The sequence below is a fragment of the Hylobates moloch genome, unplaced genomic scaffold, assembly GCF_009828535.3.
Source record: "Hylobates moloch isolate HMO894 unplaced genomic scaffold, HMol_V3 SCAFFOLD_9, whole genome shotgun sequence".
NCBI lineage: Eukaryota > Metazoa > Chordata > Mammalia > Primates > Hylobatidae > Hylobates > Hylobates moloch.
The window spans coordinates 115,174,900-115,195,592 of NW_026652284.1; the positions used below are offsets into that span (position 1 = coordinate 115,174,900).

Sequence of the window (20,693 nt, forward strand, 5' to 3'; positions counted from 1 at the left end):
ATTCATCATCTCCTGCAATTCCAAATAAACGCAAATCCATTAACACAAAGGGAAAAAAAAACTCCTTTGAAAGAATACATTGTTGTTCTTTTACCAAAATAGCATTTTTCACAAGTGACTCAAACAGAATTACAGCTTAGGAAAATCAAGCCTTTAATTCTGAAGAATAATTTGCACCTACAGAAAATTTCAAGGTAACGGTTTTTACTGCTCGTGGACTTTAGACCAATCTATTTATTTTGATTTTGCTGAAGTTTGGGTATAACTGCTTGTTGGCCTCTGCTGCGGGACCACTGTTCTAGTGAGTGTCTGACAACAAGGTGCTTTTGATACTCCACTAACTAAACTACCTTGGATGAGGTTCCTGACAAACCTGATCTTAAAATTTTACTCAATGGTGAAAAGCATTTTAATTAGGCTTCAATGTACTCCTTAAATCAGGCTTGTCCAACCCATGGCCCAGGACAGCTCTGAATGAGGCCCAACACAAATGTGTAAACTTTCTGAAAATATGATGAGATTTTTGTTGCAATTTTTTAAGCTCATTAGTTATTGTTAATGCATTTGATGTGTGGCCCAAAACAATTCTTCTTCTTCCAATGTGGCCCAGGGAGGCCAAAAGATTGGACACCGCTGCCTTAAATGATGTGGGATAAATCAGATGACAATTTTCCCACTCAGTTAAACCATTATAGGAGGCATATAAGTGGAACAACATTGAATTTAACTTTTTCCCCAAACACTTTTGGTAAAGAGAGAACTCAAAGAACACACTGATAACCCTTACATATGCCAAAAATTTGTTCCTAAATTGTTGTATGCCAACTGATTATTCACAAATCAAATCACATTTGATAAATACCATTTAAAGGGATTAAGTATTTGAAAGCAACTTTCAGTGAATCCCTTTCGTAAAATTCTCACATAATATAACCAACTAGTAATTAATTTGTTTTGCAATCTTACACTTTTAAATGTCAAATTTCTTAAAGTAGAGCACAGCTGTTTTCATAAGTTGAAACATTCACATCACATTACTGCCCTTCTTTCTAGTGCCCCTCAAGCAAGCTCTAACAATGTCACCCAAAAAATGAGTTGTTCACCTGTGGTAGAATATACAAGAAATACTAGAAAAATAGAAAAATAAGCAAGTCTTAAAACCGTAATATAGAAATGTGTGTATAGTAATTCAAAAAAAAGTCAAAGAATTATTTTATTTTTGGCCATAATCACAATAAACGCTCGATAAAAATGATTTTTTAAAAAACCAAGATACGCACAGCCCAAATCACTTTCCCATGTGTTTTTACCACCTGGAGTAAACCGTTCAAGAACTGTTTATCTCCATGAACATATGACCTCCACGATGCCACCAAGGTCAACAAGACCTACAGGAGGGGGATATGCTAAGTGTTGATTTGTCCAGTTCTACAGTTCCCTTGAAAGAGAGAGAAGAGAAAAAAACATAAAAATTTATTTATATATTACAAGAAATAATCTTTTCAGGTTGTAACAATTAAGTACCCCACTACAGGACTCTATACAGACATATGTCAGCTATGGCCAATAGGAGCAAGATGTAAAAGAGACCTCACAGCACAAAAGTAGCTGCACAGAAAGAATTAACAAGATCCCAAACGGACTGATCTCTCTCTGCATCTGGTACTGAAAACTTTTGGTATCCCGGCTACATGCCACAAGGACTCAATTTCAAAGTGAGGGTCCTCTGTTGAGAAAACTTTTTGAAAATGACAAATAACCAAAGATACATAATCAACAGAAAAAGCACCCACATATCAGAAATGCTTAGGTAAGGAGCAAGTGTGTATATGCTGAGACTGTTGGTTAACACCAAATTCACAGGTTGTTCTCTTATTCTCTACCAAAAATTCTCTCTAGCATTTCCTCAGCTATCATCACAATCCTGCACCTTTCCCAAACCAGGAAGTTTTCTTAGATGAGATTTAAATTTTAAAACACATCCACTTGGGATAATGTTTATGCTAGACTTAAGTTCAAAAAATCCCTATCAGCTTGAAACCATTATATCGGTAATTTCCAGATAACATTCAAATATATATATTTTTAAAGACATGCCACAGCTAGTACCTGATTTAGTGATTTAGTGGAGAGTTTAACTATGGATAATTCATTCTAACGTTTGGTAAACAGGTAGCATACACATACATTATGACAGTGTAAAATTAAAAAGGAAAAAAATCAGCAAAAGCGCTGGTTATTCACAATCAGCACAGGACTGTCTCGTCAATTACTATCAGAGAAGCTCCAAACTGGTGGGTGGCACCGGGTCAATGCGATTACTTAACCCTGGCAGTTACAACTAAACTCCACTTTGATGGGATCCAAAGCTTATTACAAAAAGATGACTGCTTGGGCATATCAAGTACTTCGGTGTCCTCCTATTTTGTTCCCACGGAACACGGAGCCTGACACCTGAAACTCTTCAGACACACATCACCTTGCTTCGGGGCTTTAGAATTTTGTGTATATTATTTGTAAAGTCCACCGGACATAAACTCAGTTGTGTGTGTACAAGATTAATGTATTTCCTGCATGCACAAGTGAAAAACTCATGTCAAATCAAGCAGTTCCCTCTCTCCCAAGTAACTTTTTTATCATTTAGTCCTAAAATAACCATAAGCAACAAACATTAAACACTGGCATGGCAACGTGCACACATCATGCCCTGGTGCTACACACAGGCGGATTCGTTCATCTCTGGTCCCCATCCAGACGGGTGCTCCCGGCCCCTCTTCCCTCCCGGCCGGTCCAGCCTAGCTTCACCCGAGTTTTGCTGTGAAATCCGCCACTTTCGCTGGCCCCGGCAAAAAGCAAGGCGCCTCGTCCCGAGGGCAGTTTCTTGCAACTGCCGGACAAACATTTCCCGAAAGCTTCCCGCGGCCCCCACGCCCGGTCCCCCCACTTCACGAGCCCCGGGGAGGGGCCCACCTGCCTCCCGCCGCCCGCCCCATGCCCTGTCGCCGCGGCTGCACTCCGGGGCCGCACCGCAGCGCCCACTTTCCGGCCCCGAGCCCCCCACGACTCGGGCGCCCGACCCTGAGGGACGGGGGCGCCAAAAAAGCACCCCCCGACACAAGTGACCCCACGACGCCCCCCAGAGGCCGTGTCCTGAGAGCCTGTCAGCGCCCCGGAAGGGGGTCAGGCGGGGTGCTGAGCTCTCGGTGTCCTCTCCGCTCCGGACGCCCTCTCCCGCCCCAAGGCACTCACCTGGCCCGGGGTCGGGGGGTCGGGGGGTCGGGCGAGGAGGCCGCCCGCCCGCCGTGGCCCCCACCCTCCCGCTCCCGGCGCCCCGGGCCCGAGGCGCGCCTGGAGCGGCCGGGGGAGGGGGCGCGGGGACGCGCCAGCGCCGGGGTGAGGGGCGCGCGAGGGGCGGGGGGCAGGGGGCGCGGCGAGAGCTGGGGCTTGGCGGCGTCCGCACTGAGAAAGCAGCCTCCGCCGCGTCCGTCATGGCGCGCGGCGGCGGCAGCGGCTCCCTCCGGTCTCTCTGCTCCCTCGCCTTTAGTTTGACCTTTCCCTCCAGTGTGTCTGAGGGAGAGCGGCTGTGCGCGCGCGTGTGCATGTCTCTGTGTGTGTGTGTGCGCGCGCGCGCGCGCGCGTGGGGAAGGGGCCGGGTTCGCTCCCCGACGCCTGACGTCACTGCCATGGCAACGGCAACCCCCGCCCCTCGCTTCCCATTTCCTGTCCCCGCCCACTGTGCACGTTCTGGGGCCCTCACGTGCTCACTCACACGCACGCACGCATGCACGCACTCTCGGGGCGCGCGCGCCCAGATCGCTGGGGTTTGGGAGGTAATTGGGACCTCCGCCTCCCTCCCTTCCCTCGCTGCCTCCCGGAATTTGACCAATCCCGTGAGGAGGAGCCGTGGGCGGGGCGGGCTCGGCTCCCGGAGCGGCGTGAAAAATTTCCCCAGGCAGAGCGAAAAGTCTTCCTGAGCTATTGAGCATGTCCGGTTCCCGAAGGGGCGCTTTGGACGCGAGTGAAGCTAGGAGAGACGGAGAAGGAAACAAGCGGGCAGTTGAGGGAAATCTCAGAGGAGGTTACCTGCGATCAAACTGGGTCTGCGTAGTGTTAGGGTCAGGCAGCGTTGAAGTGGAGTCCGGATCCGCCATTCTCGCTGCGTGATATTGGGCATGCCATCAAAGCGCTCTCAACCGAACGTCTCGGGTAAAATGGGATTAGTGAAGTCTACCAAGGTGGTTGTGAGGATCAAAAGAGCTAACACGGAAAACGCCTCACCTGGCACGTTATAGATCCTAAATGCCTAGCTATTATTATGGAGCCCACAACCTCCATATTTTACAACTGGGAACACGGGACTCAAAGAGATTAAAAAACTAGATGACTCGCTCAAGGTCAGGTAGTGGTGGAGACCCAGGCTTCAAGTTCAATACTCTTTGTCCTACAAAGCCTTCGCTTAAGCAGGGGTAATAAAACATTTCCACCTTAAAGAGCATCGCTTGTGATCTGTGGATCACTTGATTGTCCCCACTTCCCTCCCATCCCCGCAAAGGTTTAGAGCTGGACATAAGGGCCTCGGTGCAACTTTTGGAGGGCAGTTGTTCAGCTTCTGAATTTGCATCTGAACGAGCAATAAGGTGGGGTGCTTTCCTCAATTCCCTTGGGGCCCCTACATTTCTTCTAAAGTTTTGGTTAAAGTGTAAACAGCAAGGAGCTCCAGGTCCTCCAGGTCTCTAACTAGCTGAAGAAAGATTAACTCAATTAACCAGCATTTACCCAGCATCCACCAAGTAGTAAGGTTTTCCCAGCCGGCAAGGAGCCTGTGACCTCAGGGCTGTGCAGGCAGGCACCTTGGGATTCAGACACACTTAGGCTTCCAGCCCATTCCTCTAATTTAGCTCTTAATCACTTACTGCCAGGCAGTATTTCTTGAATGTTGTAGTACTATGTAATTTTAGCTATGCTGTTAACTTTTAAAAAAAGTATGTGTCTGTCTCCCTGTCTTGTAGCCCCAAACCTATACTTGATCTTGGTAAAGGATGTCACCCAGTATCTTAAATAAGCCCTGAAGTTTCCCATGTCCCAGGAATTATTCACTTGACCCTCCCAAGTTAAATGCAATGTCTTCCAAAAAATCTTGGTGGTCTGCTTCGTCGGAATACATTAGTATCTTTTCTACAGCATTTGGCAGCTACCTTGCTTTAGACACTGTTTCTAGTTTTGTGTTCTACTATTTATGCATATTATCACCTACAAAAAGTTTCTCTAACATTCATGTATGAGTTGGCTGTTCATATGGATCGAGATATCACTTATTAGCCATTCCTTTAAGGCTTGATTTATTTTCCTTTCCCTTCAGATTGTAAAACTCTTGAATAGCAGGAACCATATCTAGTTCCACATCGAATTTTCAGCCTGTTCCTCAGTAACAACACCACTCAACAACTAGCTATAGAATGGCTGAGTGAGCTCCCTGCCTATCTTATAAAATTATTAGGGGCATACTTTATATTTATATCTCAAAACCAGGAATTTTCTGGGAAGTTAAGAATTTCCAATAAATCTTGGACTACTCTAAAATGCACCAGAAATTACGTGGTCACACTCGTGCAATGAAAGAAGGCTTTGGCAGTAGCACAAGACATCAAGCAGAAGTAGGAAATGCAGTGAGGAAGAAGTCGTAATGTTTTCAACAGCTGCCACTATGGATCTAGGATGAGAGCTTTCCACATGTTGTTAAGAAGGAGAGACAGATTACTCCAAGGTATGTAAGTGATGTTGCTCAAAGAGGAATTTTGAAATCAAACAGCGTTTGCTTACTTTGAACTTGTACTATTTGTCCCTTTGTCTAATTTGACACAAAAATGGAAAGCCTGGTGGTATGCTTGTTTCCAGTATTGTTCCCCTCTTGATAGGCTGTTTAACTTTCCATGTGCAAGTCCTCACCATACCTAGTCCTTTTATCCCTCATCATACTATGGCAGGAGCAAATGCCAAGTAGCATGATCTTGAAGTTATTTGCAGTTTATTCTTATCTTTATTTGTCAGCCTTCAAGTCCCATAAAGTCTTCCTCATAAATGGTAGTGACAGCAATTAACTGTCCTCCACGCCCTTGATCACTACCTTAGGGTGAGCCCTTGTATCTCTCACCTGGACTCTTACCAAAACCTCCTTCCTAACTGGTCTTTTTGCCTCATCTTAGGCCCATCTATCCCAACTTTCAACACACCCCAGGCTCTAGAGAGACTTAGAACTTACATTTTATGTTTTAGAATATAAATATTGAACATAAAAGGATAAGATGTTTAAAATTGGCTTTTGGGATCTGAAGGACCCATCTAAGGCTTTTTTTGGAGGCTAAACAATGAGAACATCTTTGAATTAGTGACATTGTGAATTAGCAGAGAGCTAAGATGTCTCTTGGTATTTAATAGGCAATCCTCAAAAAGTTGGATTAAAAAAATGCCACCATGTGTGTGTATTTAAGTACGTTATTACTAAGAGAGAAAGAACATTCAGTTTCCATTTTAGGGGCTCTCCCTTTCCAGGATTACTGAGAGTCCTCTGGAGTGTGCATGGGCTCAAGTGAGGTTATAAGCACACCCTTGGCAGGAGGGCACTTCTATCAGGGAAGGCCAATATCTTTCCAAGAACGTAAGCTTGTGGGAGGAGGTGGTAAACGAGGAAGCAGTGGGGACGTGAAGTGAGAACGCGGTACTCAGCCAGACCAGCTCAGTCAGTCCTGGTGATGAACAAGGTGAATCAGCTGCTTTACCCTTACAGCCTGTTAGGACTGATGTATTCAGATTAGGCAGCTGCATGCACAGTATGCACTGCACAAACCCAGGGAAGCTATTTGCATGGGAGTCTGTGAATGGCATCCTCTGGGACTGTGCAGTGCTCAACCTCTATGAACATATGTAGCAGTCCTGAGTGACATGTACATGGCACGTCTCTGTCTACTTTGGCAATCTAAATTATCCTGATGATATCTTCGATAATAGAAATAAACATTTATGGGATATCTACCAATTGTCATCTCAAAAACTTATTTTAATGTACAAATTTTATATCTAAAGATTTGCACATGTTTCAAAATGCTTATTAGACTGATGTCATTACCATTCATTTATTTGTTCTAAAAAATGACAATTGAGCTGCTAAGTTTCAGGCATGATTCAAAAGCCTGGTTCTATAAATGTATTGAGCACCAACTACAAATCTTAGAAACACCATTAACTGATTTCTTTAAAATATCAGGTTACGTTTATGTTTTTTTCAGTTTATGGCATTTTATAATATGAAGATGTCCTCTAGATCCTCTTTTTTAGAGATGGAGTCTGGCTCTGTCGCCCAGGCCGGAGTGTAGTGGCACGATCTCGGTTCACTGCCACCTCCACCTCCAGGGTTCAAGTACTTCTCCTACCTCAGCCTCCTGAGTAGCTGGGATTATAGGCGCCTGCCACCGTGTCTGGTTAATTTTGTATTTTTAGTAGAGATGGGGTTTCACCATGTTGGCCAGGCTGGTCTGGAACTCTTGACCTCAAGTGATTTGACTGCCTCAGCCTCCCAAAGTGCTGGTATTACAGGCATGACCCACCGTGCCTGGCCTCTAAATCCTCTTTATTTCATAGACAATCATCTATTAAAATCTGGAGATGACATTTGGTTCTTTCATTTCAGACAATTCAATATAGTAGGATGCCTCAGTCAATATGAATATAAAGCTTTTACATATTTTTTTTCCTGCTGGCGTTATCAGAAGAGGTAACAAAGTTAAGTTGGCTTCTTTAGGAGTCTCCTGGGAGCCCTAGGGAAAGCTACCTTAGTAGAGTGGGTGCAAGACCCCACTGGCCAGAAAAGAGAGTATAATTATGCTTTGAGCCCTGGATCATTCTGTAGAGGGAAGCTGCCCTCCAACCAGAAACATCTAATTTAGATGGTTATATGAGCGAGAAATAACTGAAAATTTGTTTGTTTGTTGTTGTTGTTATAGCAGCAAGCTTTACTCAGTGAATTAATTGGAAAAGTAAATAATATGACCATATTTGCACCCCAAATTTGTGGAGCTACTCATACTAACAATTTTAAATTCTTTTTTTTCAATAGCTTTTAGGGTACAAGTGGTTTTTGGCTACATTGATGAGTTATATAGTGGTGAATTCTGAGATTTTAGTGCTCCCATCACCCAAGTAGTGTACATTGTACCTAATGTGTAGTGTTTTTATCCCTGGCTTCCCCCTCCCACCCTCCTGCTTCTGAGTCCATTATATATAAATGATATAAAGTGATATAAAGTCCATTATGTCACTCTGTATGCCTTTGCATATTCTAATAATGTTAAACTCTTAATTTCTGAACACGCAATTAAGTGAGCCTCTGCCTCTAGTAGTCTTTACAGTTGACCCTTGAACCACCCGGTTTGAACTTCGTTGGGCTGCTATACTTGGATTTTCTTCTGCCTCTGCCATTGCTGACAGCACAACCAACCTCTCCTCTTTCTCCTCTTCCTCATCCTACTCAACATGAAGACGATGAGGATGGAAAGCTTTATGATGATCCACTTCTACTTAATGAAGAGGAAATATGTTTTCTCTTCCTTATGATTTTTTCATTAACACTATTTTCTCTAGCTTACTTTATTGTAAGAACACAGTATATAATACATATAACAAACAAGATATGGGTTAATCGACCATTTATGTTATCAGTAAGGCTTCTGGTTAACAGTAGGCTATTAATGGTTATGTTTTTGGGGACTCAAAAGTTATGCTTGGAGTTTTGACTGCGCATACAGGGGTTGTTCCCCTGGTTCAAAGGTCAGCTGTATTACATGGCTTCCAGGTCTTTGATGGCTGTGCTATGCATGAGTGTCACTGCTGGAAAACTGTTATGTGCAGTTCCAGAAGCTGATATACTTAGTTAAAAAAAAAGGGTTGGGGGGCTACTCAGGAGGACTCAATACACACGTACATATGTAGAGTCACACACACACACACTCACGTACTCACATACACACACACACGTACTCACACATGCTACAGAATAGTAGGATGCAGAGTTCCATCATTTGAAACTCTGGAAAAACTTTCACCATTTTTACTATTATCATTACCAGCATCAACATCTTTCCCGCCATTGTAAGTTAAGACATTGGAAAAAGTCTGAAACAGTAATCTTCACTATTCACAGTAACTCAGGAACAATGAAGGAGGAAGAATGAATGAGTTGCCCCCTGAAGATGGTGGGCTCTCCTTTATGCATGATCATCACGATCTCTCTGCAATGTCTGTCCTGTGAGCTCATGAGGCGTGCAGCGTCATGCCAGACATCTGTGTTTGGATGGCCCTCTGGCTCCTCCACAATTACTGCAGAGTCAGAAGTGGAATTTCTGCCTGATGTTTTATGTCAGAATTAGTATGAAAGACTGCAGCATGCTGAGTGAGCTTTCCGTTCTCGCTGAGATGCGATGCAGGGTCCACCGTCTGCAGGCCACAGTTTTGCCTGGAGGCAAAGCATTCAGTCTTTCCATTGGCCTGACAATTTGAGCCAAGCTTGAGGCCAACAGACAAAATGCACTAGCAACTAGAGAGGTGAGTTTTGTTAAATTACAATAACATCCATGTATCCAGGGGAGCTGCAAAAGTCATTCCTGTCAGATGCACTCAAAATCAACAGCCAAATTATTCCTGCCAAATGCTCTGAGGCTATTGAATAAAGTCTTGCACTATTTTAAACAGTAACTTAAAACCTCTAGTTTCATGGCTCAGTAATAATCATGATAATTCTAATCAGTATCCTCTTTAGTGAATGCTAATAACTATTTATTGAGTGATCACCATGTGCAAGTGCTTTGCTAGATACTTTATGTATGCCAGATATTTAAGCTTCATAATCGCTTTGTAAGGTAGATGTTATTATCCCGTCCTATCGCTGGAGAAACAGAAATTCAGTACACATAAGCAACTTGCCCAGTGTTACCACCCACAGAGATGATGTCAGTGTACTTAAAGAATACATGGGCTAGGCATGGTAGCTCACGCCTATTATCCCAGCACTTTGGGAGGCCAAGGCGGGAGGATTGCTGAAGCCCAGGAATTTGAGACCAGCCTGGGCAAAATGCAAAACCCTGTCTCTACAAAAAAATACAAAAACTAGTGGGCATGGTGGTGGGCGCCTGTAGTTCCCATGGGAGGCTGAGGCAGGACGATCACTTGGGCCTGGGAGGTGGAGGCTGCAGAGAGCTGTGTTTGCACCACTGCCCTGCAGCCTGTGCTACAGAGAGATTCAGCCTCAAAAAAAAAAAAAAAAAGGAATGGTTTTTGAAAAGAAACGGTTTAAGACTTAAGTATGTAAGAGTTACTTCCTAGCTCAGGGATATTTTAAACAAAGCTTTTATTAGAAAATTGTAAACATACAAAACTAGAGAGCTATACTCATCAAGCAGCTCCTATCAGGAATAATTTGGAAGTAAAGGGTTTTGAATGATTTCTACCTTATTTTTCTTGGAGGAGAGCCAAGTCCTTAATAAGAATTTCTGCAAAAGAGGAGCCTGGGGTGAATTTTCTTTATAGAGGCAAAATACTATTTTTATTTCAATCTCACATTCTTACTGTCCCCTTGAATTTTCCAATTAATGCTGAAATAGCAAATAATATGAAGACTTAATTTTGAGTTGTCTAGTCCTCCTCATCCCTACTGCAAATCCTCAGTTTAGGTTTAAGGCAGGTTTATGCTGAGTCACATAATAGTCTCCTCGCTTGTTATAATCCACAGCAGGACTGCAGGGGTTCTTCATATTGTGGAACAGGCATAAGTCATCTTATGTTTAGCAAATAATTGATTTAAACTGAGGTTGATTCAGTGGTATGCTGTAGCATGCTCATAGTGGCTCACAAGAGCTAATTGTACATGTCTCTTCCTAATTTTGCATTTGATGACATGACACTGGTGACTTGAAATTGGTCACGGGGAGAGTATTTATACTATGGAAATTGACAAATGTACAAATCAGGGCTTCTGTTCCTCCAGAGAGGCAGTTGTTAAATATTTATCAGCACATTACTGGGTAGATTCTATTATTTGCTCAAAAGTATCTGTTGTCCTTCACTGTGGGTCTACTCTCCTCTACTCTTCCCTGTGAGACTAGTATATTTTTCACCCATCTTCGAGGGATAAAAGACTATAAATACGGTGCAGTGTATACTGCTTGGGTGATGGGTGCACCAAAGTCTCACAAATCACCACCAAAGAACTGACTCATGTAACCAAGCACCACCTGTACCCCAGTAACCTATGGGAAAATTTTAAAAAAATAATAAAGTGCATAGAAGGAAAAGATTTAAGAAAGTTAATTCTGACCACGTGACTTGCTTTGGTCAATGGAATGTAGCCAGAAGTACATATGCCATTTCCAAGTAGAGGAATATGTGCCTTTTTTTTTTTTTTTTTAACTTTTTACTTTGCCCCAAGCCAACATGTCGCAGATAATGTCGGCTTCTTCAGTCTTAAGTCCTAGAAAAAGATGGCATGTTACAAAATGACAGCCAACCTGTAAAGGACATGGACATATGCAAGGAATAAATCTTTCTTATTGTAAGATTTTTGGATGTGTTTGTTGTTACTCCATCACGACTTAGGCTAAGCTAATTGATACAGCAATTAAGACTTATCAATGAGTTGCTGCCATAGCAGGAAACCTAAATTATGTTGCATGAATTCTGAGGCTTGGGAGTGGGAAGTAAAAAATAACATTGTTGGATGGAAAAGTGGCAACCTATGTTATCTAGTGGCAAGGTATTAGGTAAAACTGTCACCTTTAATCCCTAGGAAGACAGATAATGCACTAAATGAGTTTATGGCTTTAGGCAAAGTTGTGAAACGGAATGTTACTCTCATGCCTAAGTTGCTGTGGGCTGCACGTAGGGAAATGATACGAAAGTTGAGCTTAGGTAGGAATTGTCCATTTCAGGGAGATCAAAGGGAGTAGAAAGGGTCCAGAAATTTCAGAACTCAGAGGACTAGAGGGTGTAATTCATTTTGATTTCCAAACAACAAAAGATAAAACTGGAAATGTCTTTAAGTGACAAAGACTGACTAAAATTGAGCCTTGTGGCAAGGACCAATCAAAGGTATTGTTCCTCTATTAAAACCTCTCAACTGATTACAGTGGCACCAATTAAATCCTTCTAGTTGGACAAAATGACTTAGGGAAAAGAGATTCTAAGTGTAGTTCTTTCATTGGAGCCAGATAAATTTAAGTTACCTGCAATTAAGTCTAGAGGGAAAGTCGCAACTAGAAAAGAATTACAGTTGTGGCCATTGGTACGTGAGGCTGTTTGGAATCAAATAGATAAGAATGTGAGAAAGTTATATTGCCAAAAGAGTCACCGACTCATACTAAAATAGATTATAACTGTTTGAGACTTGAAATGACCTTTGGATTTCCAACTTTCTGTGGGAAGAAGACAGAGAAGCCTGGCCAGCTTCCAAAGAGGACATATTGTCCTTTACAAAAAATGCTTTAGGAGAACAATTGAAAAGGAAAAACCTCCCGGAGGACAGTGCCAAGCACCATGCAGAACAATAGATTGAGTGTTATTGTTCTAGGTCCAGAATCAAGTCCTAATCAAAGAACGTTTCCAGTCTCGGTGGAAGGTAGTCTGCAACTTCTGCCCAAGGGACTTTTGGAATTGCCATGGACAAGTGACTTCTGCGTTCCTCTTCTCCTCTCACTTTCTGAATGGGAGTGTTTGTTTTACGTGTCCTGTTTCACCATGATACATTGGGCGTAAGAGAGACAGATAACTTGTCTTTTTGATCCACAGGTTTTGCTCTCAAGAGAATGAACATCTGGGCCTGATGTAGAGAACTCCATGAGATCATGGAATTCAAGCCTGATGCTGTAACCAAATGGAATCTTTAGGTTATTTTTCTTGAGTAGGGCTGCCAGATTTTGTAAATTAAAATATAGGATGCCTAGTTACAATGGAATTTCAGATAAACAATGAATAATTTTTTAGTATATCTCACTGTGCAATATTTTGGGCATACTTATCCTAAAAAATTACCCATTGTCGATCTGGAATTTAAATTTAGCTGGGCATCCTGTATTTAATCTGGCATCCCTATGGGAAAGAATAGATGTATTTTGCTTACAAATAGAGGAAAGTGGAGACTCATGATGCAGAATTCTGGTAGATTGCACTATTTATCCAAAACTTTGTTTCTCTTCTTTTTTTAGGGCCTGCCTGGTGGCCCTCCCTGTGAGAAGGTATTCTTCCTGCTCCATTGCCATCAGGCTTATTAGCCATGTTTCTGGATTTGGTCCACTTTATGTGAGTGAAAATGATAATTGCTGCTTCCAGTTAAAAACTTTAAGTGCCATCCTCTGATTCTGACATTTCTCGTGTGCCTCTACCACGATTCTGGCATGCCACAGCTCAAGGTTGTTTCTTTGGTCTTGATTCTAGCATGAAGAGAACATGGAGCAGGGCTGCAGCTGATCTTCAAAGGGCATGAACACAAGCCAGAGAGAAGCCATTATTGTTGTAAGCCCTGAAGATTTGGGGGATATTATTGCAACACAACTCAGCCCAAACTGACTAATACAACAAGTTTCTATGTATACATGGAAATGTATGTGATCTTAGCCTCAAAAAAAAAAAAAAAAAAAAAAAAGAGTATCTGAAAATCCCAGGATACTTGGGGCTCATGGTGCATAGTCAATGAAATGAATAGCTCTCTTTCTTCATCCTTCCCTCTCCAATCTTTCCTTTTCATTCTCCTTCATCTCATTCTCCTTCTTCTCTCTGTGATTGACAAAGCTGGTCATGGAAAAAAACATAGGAGTCAGAAGGCTTCGATTCTAGGTTCATATGTATGAGATTTTTTGGAAAAAAACTCACATACTCTCAAGGAGTCTCAGTTCCCTCATCTTCAAGTGGGGATAATAACACCCTCTTTACCTATTCTGCTGGGTTCTTTTGTAGATCTCATGAAAGAGAGGTTATGGAAATCCTTTATATATGTTTTGAAAATTCTATCCAGTTGCTACGGGCTGAATGTTTGTGTTCTTCAAAATTTATATGTTGAAACCTAATCACTGATGTGATGGTGTTTGGAGGTAAGGCTGTTAGAAGGTGATTGGCACAAACCCCTCATAAGAGAAGCCCCAAAGAGAGCTAGCTTGCCTGTTTCATCATGTGAGGACATGGTGAGAAGAAGCCATGTAAGAATCAGGAAACAGGTCCTCACCAGACATGGAATCTGCCAGCACCTCGATCTCGGACTTACCAGCCTCCAAACTAGTGACAAATAAACTACTGTTCACTAGCTGCCCAATTAATGGTACTTTATTATGATAGACTGAACTAAGATACCAGTTATATGATGAAAATACCCTACTACTATTACTACTGCTAGTACTTCCTATATTCACTCATATTTTTGGAGGTCTTATTATGTTCCAAGTATGGTTCTAAGTGCTTTTCATCAGTAACTCTTGTAAGAGCCTATTTTAAATTTAGCAAAGGCAATAAAACACTTTCCCTGGTTTAGTGAGGAGTATTAACTAATTGGGAGTATAAACAAAATGGTTTCGTTTTTCCGGTAGTTGCTGCTACTCTTGTTCTCCATAGCAACTTTGGTTTCAATTCCATAACTTTCCTGTTGTTTCTGGTCAAAGGAACAGTTGCCTCTAGTTCCTCTGTCTATTTTAATATTTTGACCCTCTCCATTCCTGTCAGGACAGGTGGAACTTGTGGCATAGGAAGTTCAAGTGGCAGAGGGGGCCCAGTCTGTACTTGTCTCTACTCCTCCAGAGGAGGAAAGAAAGCAAGACAGATGCTCCCTCACGTGGATGTCCATGGTATAGTTGCTGTCCTCACCTTAGGTGGCCATGACTGCTGTTCCTGTCCACTGAGCTTCATGAGGGTTGGGGTGCCTCCCTCACCAGGAGCAGACTCTGGGGTCGCCCAGCAGGAGGCACCATGTGTATTCCTCTGTGGGCCTTGTACGGTCCTCCTTCCCCTTCTGCTGTATGGGTCCCTAGGGATGCCATTGCTCCAAAAATACTTGCTTTCCCAAGCTCTTCAACTCCAGGGCTCAAAATCCCCTGGGGATCCCCTTCCTGTAGGTCTTGAGAATTGCAACTTGGGGGCAGTCCTGACCTGGTCATCGTCCTCCTCACCACCTCACTGTGCCATCTCCTCACCTCATTCTCCAACCCCCAAAAGATGACCACTGATGACCAGTCTCCAGGTCGGTGGAGAACGTGTGTGGAGAAGTGCAGGAGGGGTGACAAAGCATCCCCAAACCTTACAAATTCTTTCCTTGATTTTGGAGAAGAAATCCACTGGGTAGTGCCCACCACCCCCTCACACGGCTCCAGCTAGCAGTAACGATTTACTCCCTCCCTACACTCCTCTTATTTTGTCTTTGAGGGTAGGGGTGCTGGTTTTGCTGAAATGACTCTGCTCAGCCAGGCTTGTGAGAGTGGGAGGGCAGGGGGCAAAGGCAGGAAGGGAAGCAACCAGACCTTTCTCTGCCTGTTCTCTGAACTCAGAGTATGGGGTACTAAAGACCTGGGTTCTCCACTGTGGGCCCAAAGAGGAAACAACAAGATCCACTTGGTACCTAATACCCTGTCACACAGAGGTACAACATCTCCAGCTTGAGGTGGTGTCCTGTGAGTGATAGCAGCTCCAGGATGGTGCATTTACCACTGAGGAAAAGTAGAATGAGCCCAACCTTGGGGGAGCAATCTGGGAACTGCCCTCCTCTTTGCTCCCACAATATCCTGCAGGTTCTATGATACAGGTAATTAGAGCTACTCACTAGGCTGCTTGTCTTCCCCTCCACTGCAGGACATGCCTGTATTTTGTCCTCAACTGTTGCTGTAGTTTGGATGTGTTATTTTTTTTTTTCCTTTGCATGAGTTTCCATGCAGAACACATGTTGGAATTTAACTGCCAATGTAATGGGTGTTGGGAGGTGGGGCCTTTATCCAAACTTTAATTAGGTCATTAAGATGATTAGTGTCCTTCTCTGGAGAGACTGGATTAGGTCTCTTGGGAATGAATTAGTTCTCGTGACAGCTAGTTGTTATAAAGTGAGGCTGCCTCTCGTGTTTGGTGTCTGTACGCTCCTGCTCCCCCTTCCTTCTGCTTTCCACCGGGAGTCAAAGCAGCACCAAGTCCTCACCAGATGGGCTGCTGAATCTTGTACTTCCCAGCCTGCATAACTGGAAGCTCCATAAACCTCTTTTTATTCCTTATAAATTACCCGGTCTTAGGTATTCAACAGAATTGAATTGCTTAGCTAGCAACACAAAACAGATGAAGACATCTGTATTCCCAGGACCTGGGACAGCACCTGGTATATGCAACCTACTCAGCAAATGTTCTCTAGAATCTTTAGAGATTTGGGAATATGAAGAAAAAAAAAAAACTAGAAAAATGGGGTGGCAGATATATTCCAGATAAAAAATATTTCAGGTGAATTCTACAAACCAGGGTGGGTTTCAGACAACTGTGAATCATGAGTATACTTGTTGGGGGAAGAGTTCACATAGCTAAGATGGCTACTTCTTGCGGTACCCATCGAGGGACTGGGGCAAGGGCAATGAGAGGCATAAGCTGACGACAGATAGTTAACCCTGACATTTTCAACTTTAAAACAGTTTCATTTCCTGTTTGAAAACTTTGAGGGTCTTTTTCTGAACAACTTTTTTTTTTATTATACTTTAAGTTTTAGGGTACATGTGCACAACATGCAGGTTAGTTACATATGTATACATATGCCGTGTTGGTGTGCTGTACCCATTAACTCGTCATTTAACATTAGGTATATCTCCTAATGCTGTCCCTTCCCCCTCCCCCCACCCCACAACAGGCCCTGATGTGTGATGTTCCCCTTCCTGTGCCCATGTGTTCTCATTGCTTAATTCCCACCTATGAGTGAGAACATGAGGTGTTTGGTTTTTGTCCTTGCTGTAGTTTGCTGAGAATGATGGTTACAATAGCAAAGACTTGGAACCAAGCCAAATATCCAACAATGATAGACTGGATTAAGAAAATGTGGCACATATACGCCATGGAATACTATGCAGCTATAAAAAATGATGAGTTCATGTCTTTTGTAGGGACATGGATGAAGCTGGAAACTTTTTTTTAATAGAAGGGGCAGACATCAATTTTTAAAAAATTTCAATCTCTAGGTTTTGTTTTTAGGAACATTTCTCAGAGGTTTTTCATCATGGATATTTGAAAATGCTGATATAAAGAGACACATCTCAATTTCAATGCTGTCACAGCCATATTGTCCTTCTTTGGAGGGTCTTCGAACTAGAGTAAGCCATGGAACCTTGATAATATACAATGTGGTTGCCTATGATGACTCACTGACCTGTCCAGATTTGTAATCTGCACATTTTAATGTAAATTGAATAGTTGATTTAAAGACGTAAGTTATTTTAAAAACCAGTAGACTATATTACAACAACAACAACAACAACAACAACGACACCCTAGGATTTCAGCATTTTCAAACTTCAAAGAATACTGAAAACTGGCTTACGCTCTTGTTCTGGGATGCTCAGCTATGCAGAGGAGATGCTGAGATTTCTGGCAGCCACCTTGTCTACTACATAGTGAGACCTTATATGGAGAATGAAGCCTAGGAAAACCAAGAAAGACACAGTCCTGATTGATGTCTAGGAGTCCCCAGACCCAATGTAAATGGAGCCAAATTAAGACAAGCAGAGCAGAGAGATCAGAGGGAGACATCCCTGATAATTCCACTGGAAGTCCAAATCCAGCCATGCTTGAAGTTGTTGCATCCCTGGTTTTCCCATTTTCCCAGTTTTCTGAGAAATAAATTCCCTTTTCCTCTCTTGGTTCTGACTTTAACTAGTTTGATTTCCGATTTAATCACCTGTAACTAAAAACATTCTCTGTAATAAACTGCATCACGAGGTTATTGGCAGGATAATTTGAGATTATATACGTAAAGCATTTCTTGGCGCATAGTAAGTGTTCAATAAATAGACTTTAAAAAATAAAATCTATTATAATCTGAGAGTAGCTCTTGTAACTAACATAGGTCAGACAGCAAGTAAGAAGTAGCCAAGATTTCACAGTTTAAAAGTTCAATACTTATAATTTCAGCAAATAGAAAGGATCCAGGATGGAGCCAATATGATGTGGTGGATAGAACTTGGGTCATAGAGTCAGATAGACTCGAGTTTGAAGTCCAGCTCTGCCACTTTGCCATCTGAATGACAATGAGAAAATTGCAAGCAATTCTGAGGCTTTGTTCCCTCATCTTATAAAATGGGGATAATAGTGATAGTGGCAGGAGGCAGTTAAATGCCTAGGAAAATAGGGGCAAGTCCCTGGTGAAACTGGACCTTCAAACCAAAGAGAATTTAAAGCCTGAAAGCCAAGCTACAAGTCTCAGATAAATCCACAGACTGGACTGAGATCCTCTCTTCCTGTTTGGTGTGCTTTCCTCTGGTTGATCCCCACCCTTCACCTATTTTACATATACCTACCCTTCCCTAATTTGTTATTTGTACTGTCATGCCCATCCTTGAGTGGTGCCTTTTTTCAGCCTTTTTTTGCATACTCACAAACCAATCAGCATGCACTCCCCCATTCTGAGCCCATAAAAGCCCCAGACTCAATCACACTTGGAGGACCTCCCGCCTTCAGGTGGGTGAGACTCCCCAACTTTGGGTAGGGGGAGGCCAACTCAGATCCCCTTCTCCGCTGAGAGCTGTTTCATCACTCAGTAAAACTCTTCTTCTTGCTCACCCAACAGCTGTTAGCATAACCTCATTCTTCCTGGGTGTGGGACAAGAACTCAGGAGCCGCCAGTTGGTGAATGTGAACAGAGCTGTAACACTGTAGCACTCCCCTCCTGCTCGCCAAGCAATGGGAGAGGGAGCTGCTGGGTGCCATATGCCCCAGTTTGTTCGGGCAGGACTGAAATAACTGTTAACATGCTGTAATACCCACTTAGGGGCTTTGGGGTAGCTGGCATCCTGGAGTTTTTCAGTTGCCACCATATTCCCCTCGTCCAGATGCTGATGCCGAAGGTGGGAGCAGGTCAAGACATGCCCAGCCCACCCACAGCCTGGAGTGCAAGCCAAACACAGCTGCTGGGCCAAGTGTGGAGTACCTCCTGTGGCGAGCCCAGAGCCAAGTGTGTCACTGGGCAGGGGCATCGCTGGCTGCAGAGGTCACCAGCTGGTGAAGCGACACCCAAAAAATCCTGTGTCAATAGTAACTCTTTGTAATAATTAAAATAATCAAGAATGTAGCATTATTCCTGGCACATAGACTTTCAGCAAATGCTGACTGCCTGCCTCCTCCAGCGTCTGCCACCACTACAGGCTGGCCCCTTTTACAAGTTAGAATTTTATTTGTCAAAGCGAAGCACAAGGTTTACTGCCCCAAAGTATCTTCCCTTATGATGCTTCTGAAGGTGTAGTAGGCTGTTGAAGAGTTGTAAAGAGGGGTTTATTGCTTTATATCCAAAGTGCTTTCTAATGAATATTTTATGATTTTTCTTGCTGTTTGATAATTTTGTAGGATTCAAACAAGTGAGGAAACTTGATTTGTTTTGGAGAAAAAAGAGAGAGAATCGCTATAACTAGTAACAGAGCCCATCTGTTCTGGGTACCAGAGAGCCCCGGTTGGTGACCCCATCCCTGACTGCAGCATTAAGTCCTGAGTCATCTATCCCAATCAGCTCGTAGCATTCTTCTTAATGTCTCGTATTGTTTAAGCATGGTCATTTGCCTAAATCGATACAATAAGATTAAATTAAAGGATATATACTTCAGTATTTTACATGCTTCAGGTAAAGATTTCTCACCCTTGCTGACATGAACATGGAGCACAAAGCTTTAAGACCATGGATTTTTTAGCTGCTGTCTTGGCACTATGAGGGGACCCAGCCTTAGGATGAAGCCAGGTGCTGAAGAGCACAGGAATGGAAAGAACTCATGTCTATGATAACATCTTTGAACTGATAATTATACTGCACCTGGATGCCTCTTAACTCTGGACTTAATGTTATGTGAGGCAATCGATTTCCTTATTCTTATGAAAACCAGTTTCTGTGAAACTGATCAGTATCAAGCGTGAAGCATGCTTCATGAAGCAGCACCAGACAGTAGAAAATACCAGGGCAGCTGCACGTCACAGCCCTGAAATCTGGCCACCGGGGTTCATATCCTGCTTCCACTTGTGCTAGCTGTGTGGCCTTGGGGAACATACTCAACTTCTGGCGGCTTCAGTTTCTGCATCTGAAAAACAATGATAATAATAGAGTTCCTCACAGGATAAACGTGCGTAACACACATAATGTAGTGCCTGGCCCCATGGTAAGTCTCAATAAAATCTGACTTGTAATTATGGGTCCCTTTAGGTGTGAAGATCATCTCAGGATCCACAGATTGGTTCAAAAGTGGATTCCCAGTCCTCTTCCTTTCTGTCATTGACTCTGTGTCTCTTTATTACTTTGGGTTTTTCTCACTTTTCCTTTCCTGATCTTCCTCCTCTCATTCCTTTAACTAGCCATAATTGGGATTGATTTATAGCTTTATTTGTTGTATTTTAAAATATGTAATTTTACATTTTCTCCTTTTAAGAAGTCAAAGAATGGAACATTTTATATTTCCTTC

General features: G+C 42.9%; 1 long non-coding RNA gene across 1 annotated transcript; it reads left to right on the plus strand.

Annotated features, from left to right (window-relative positions):
• The first annotated feature begins 9,354 nt into the window (after positions 1-9,354).
• LOC116812724 (uncharacterized) lies at positions 9,355-13,657 on the plus strand. The gene is made up of 3 exons (XR_004370765.1): positions 9,355-9,594; positions 13,245-13,338; positions 13,474-13,657. It is a non-coding gene; the product is annotated as an uncharacterized LOC116812724 (long non-coding RNA).
• The last annotated feature ends 7,036 nt before the right edge of the window (positions 13,658-20,693 follow it).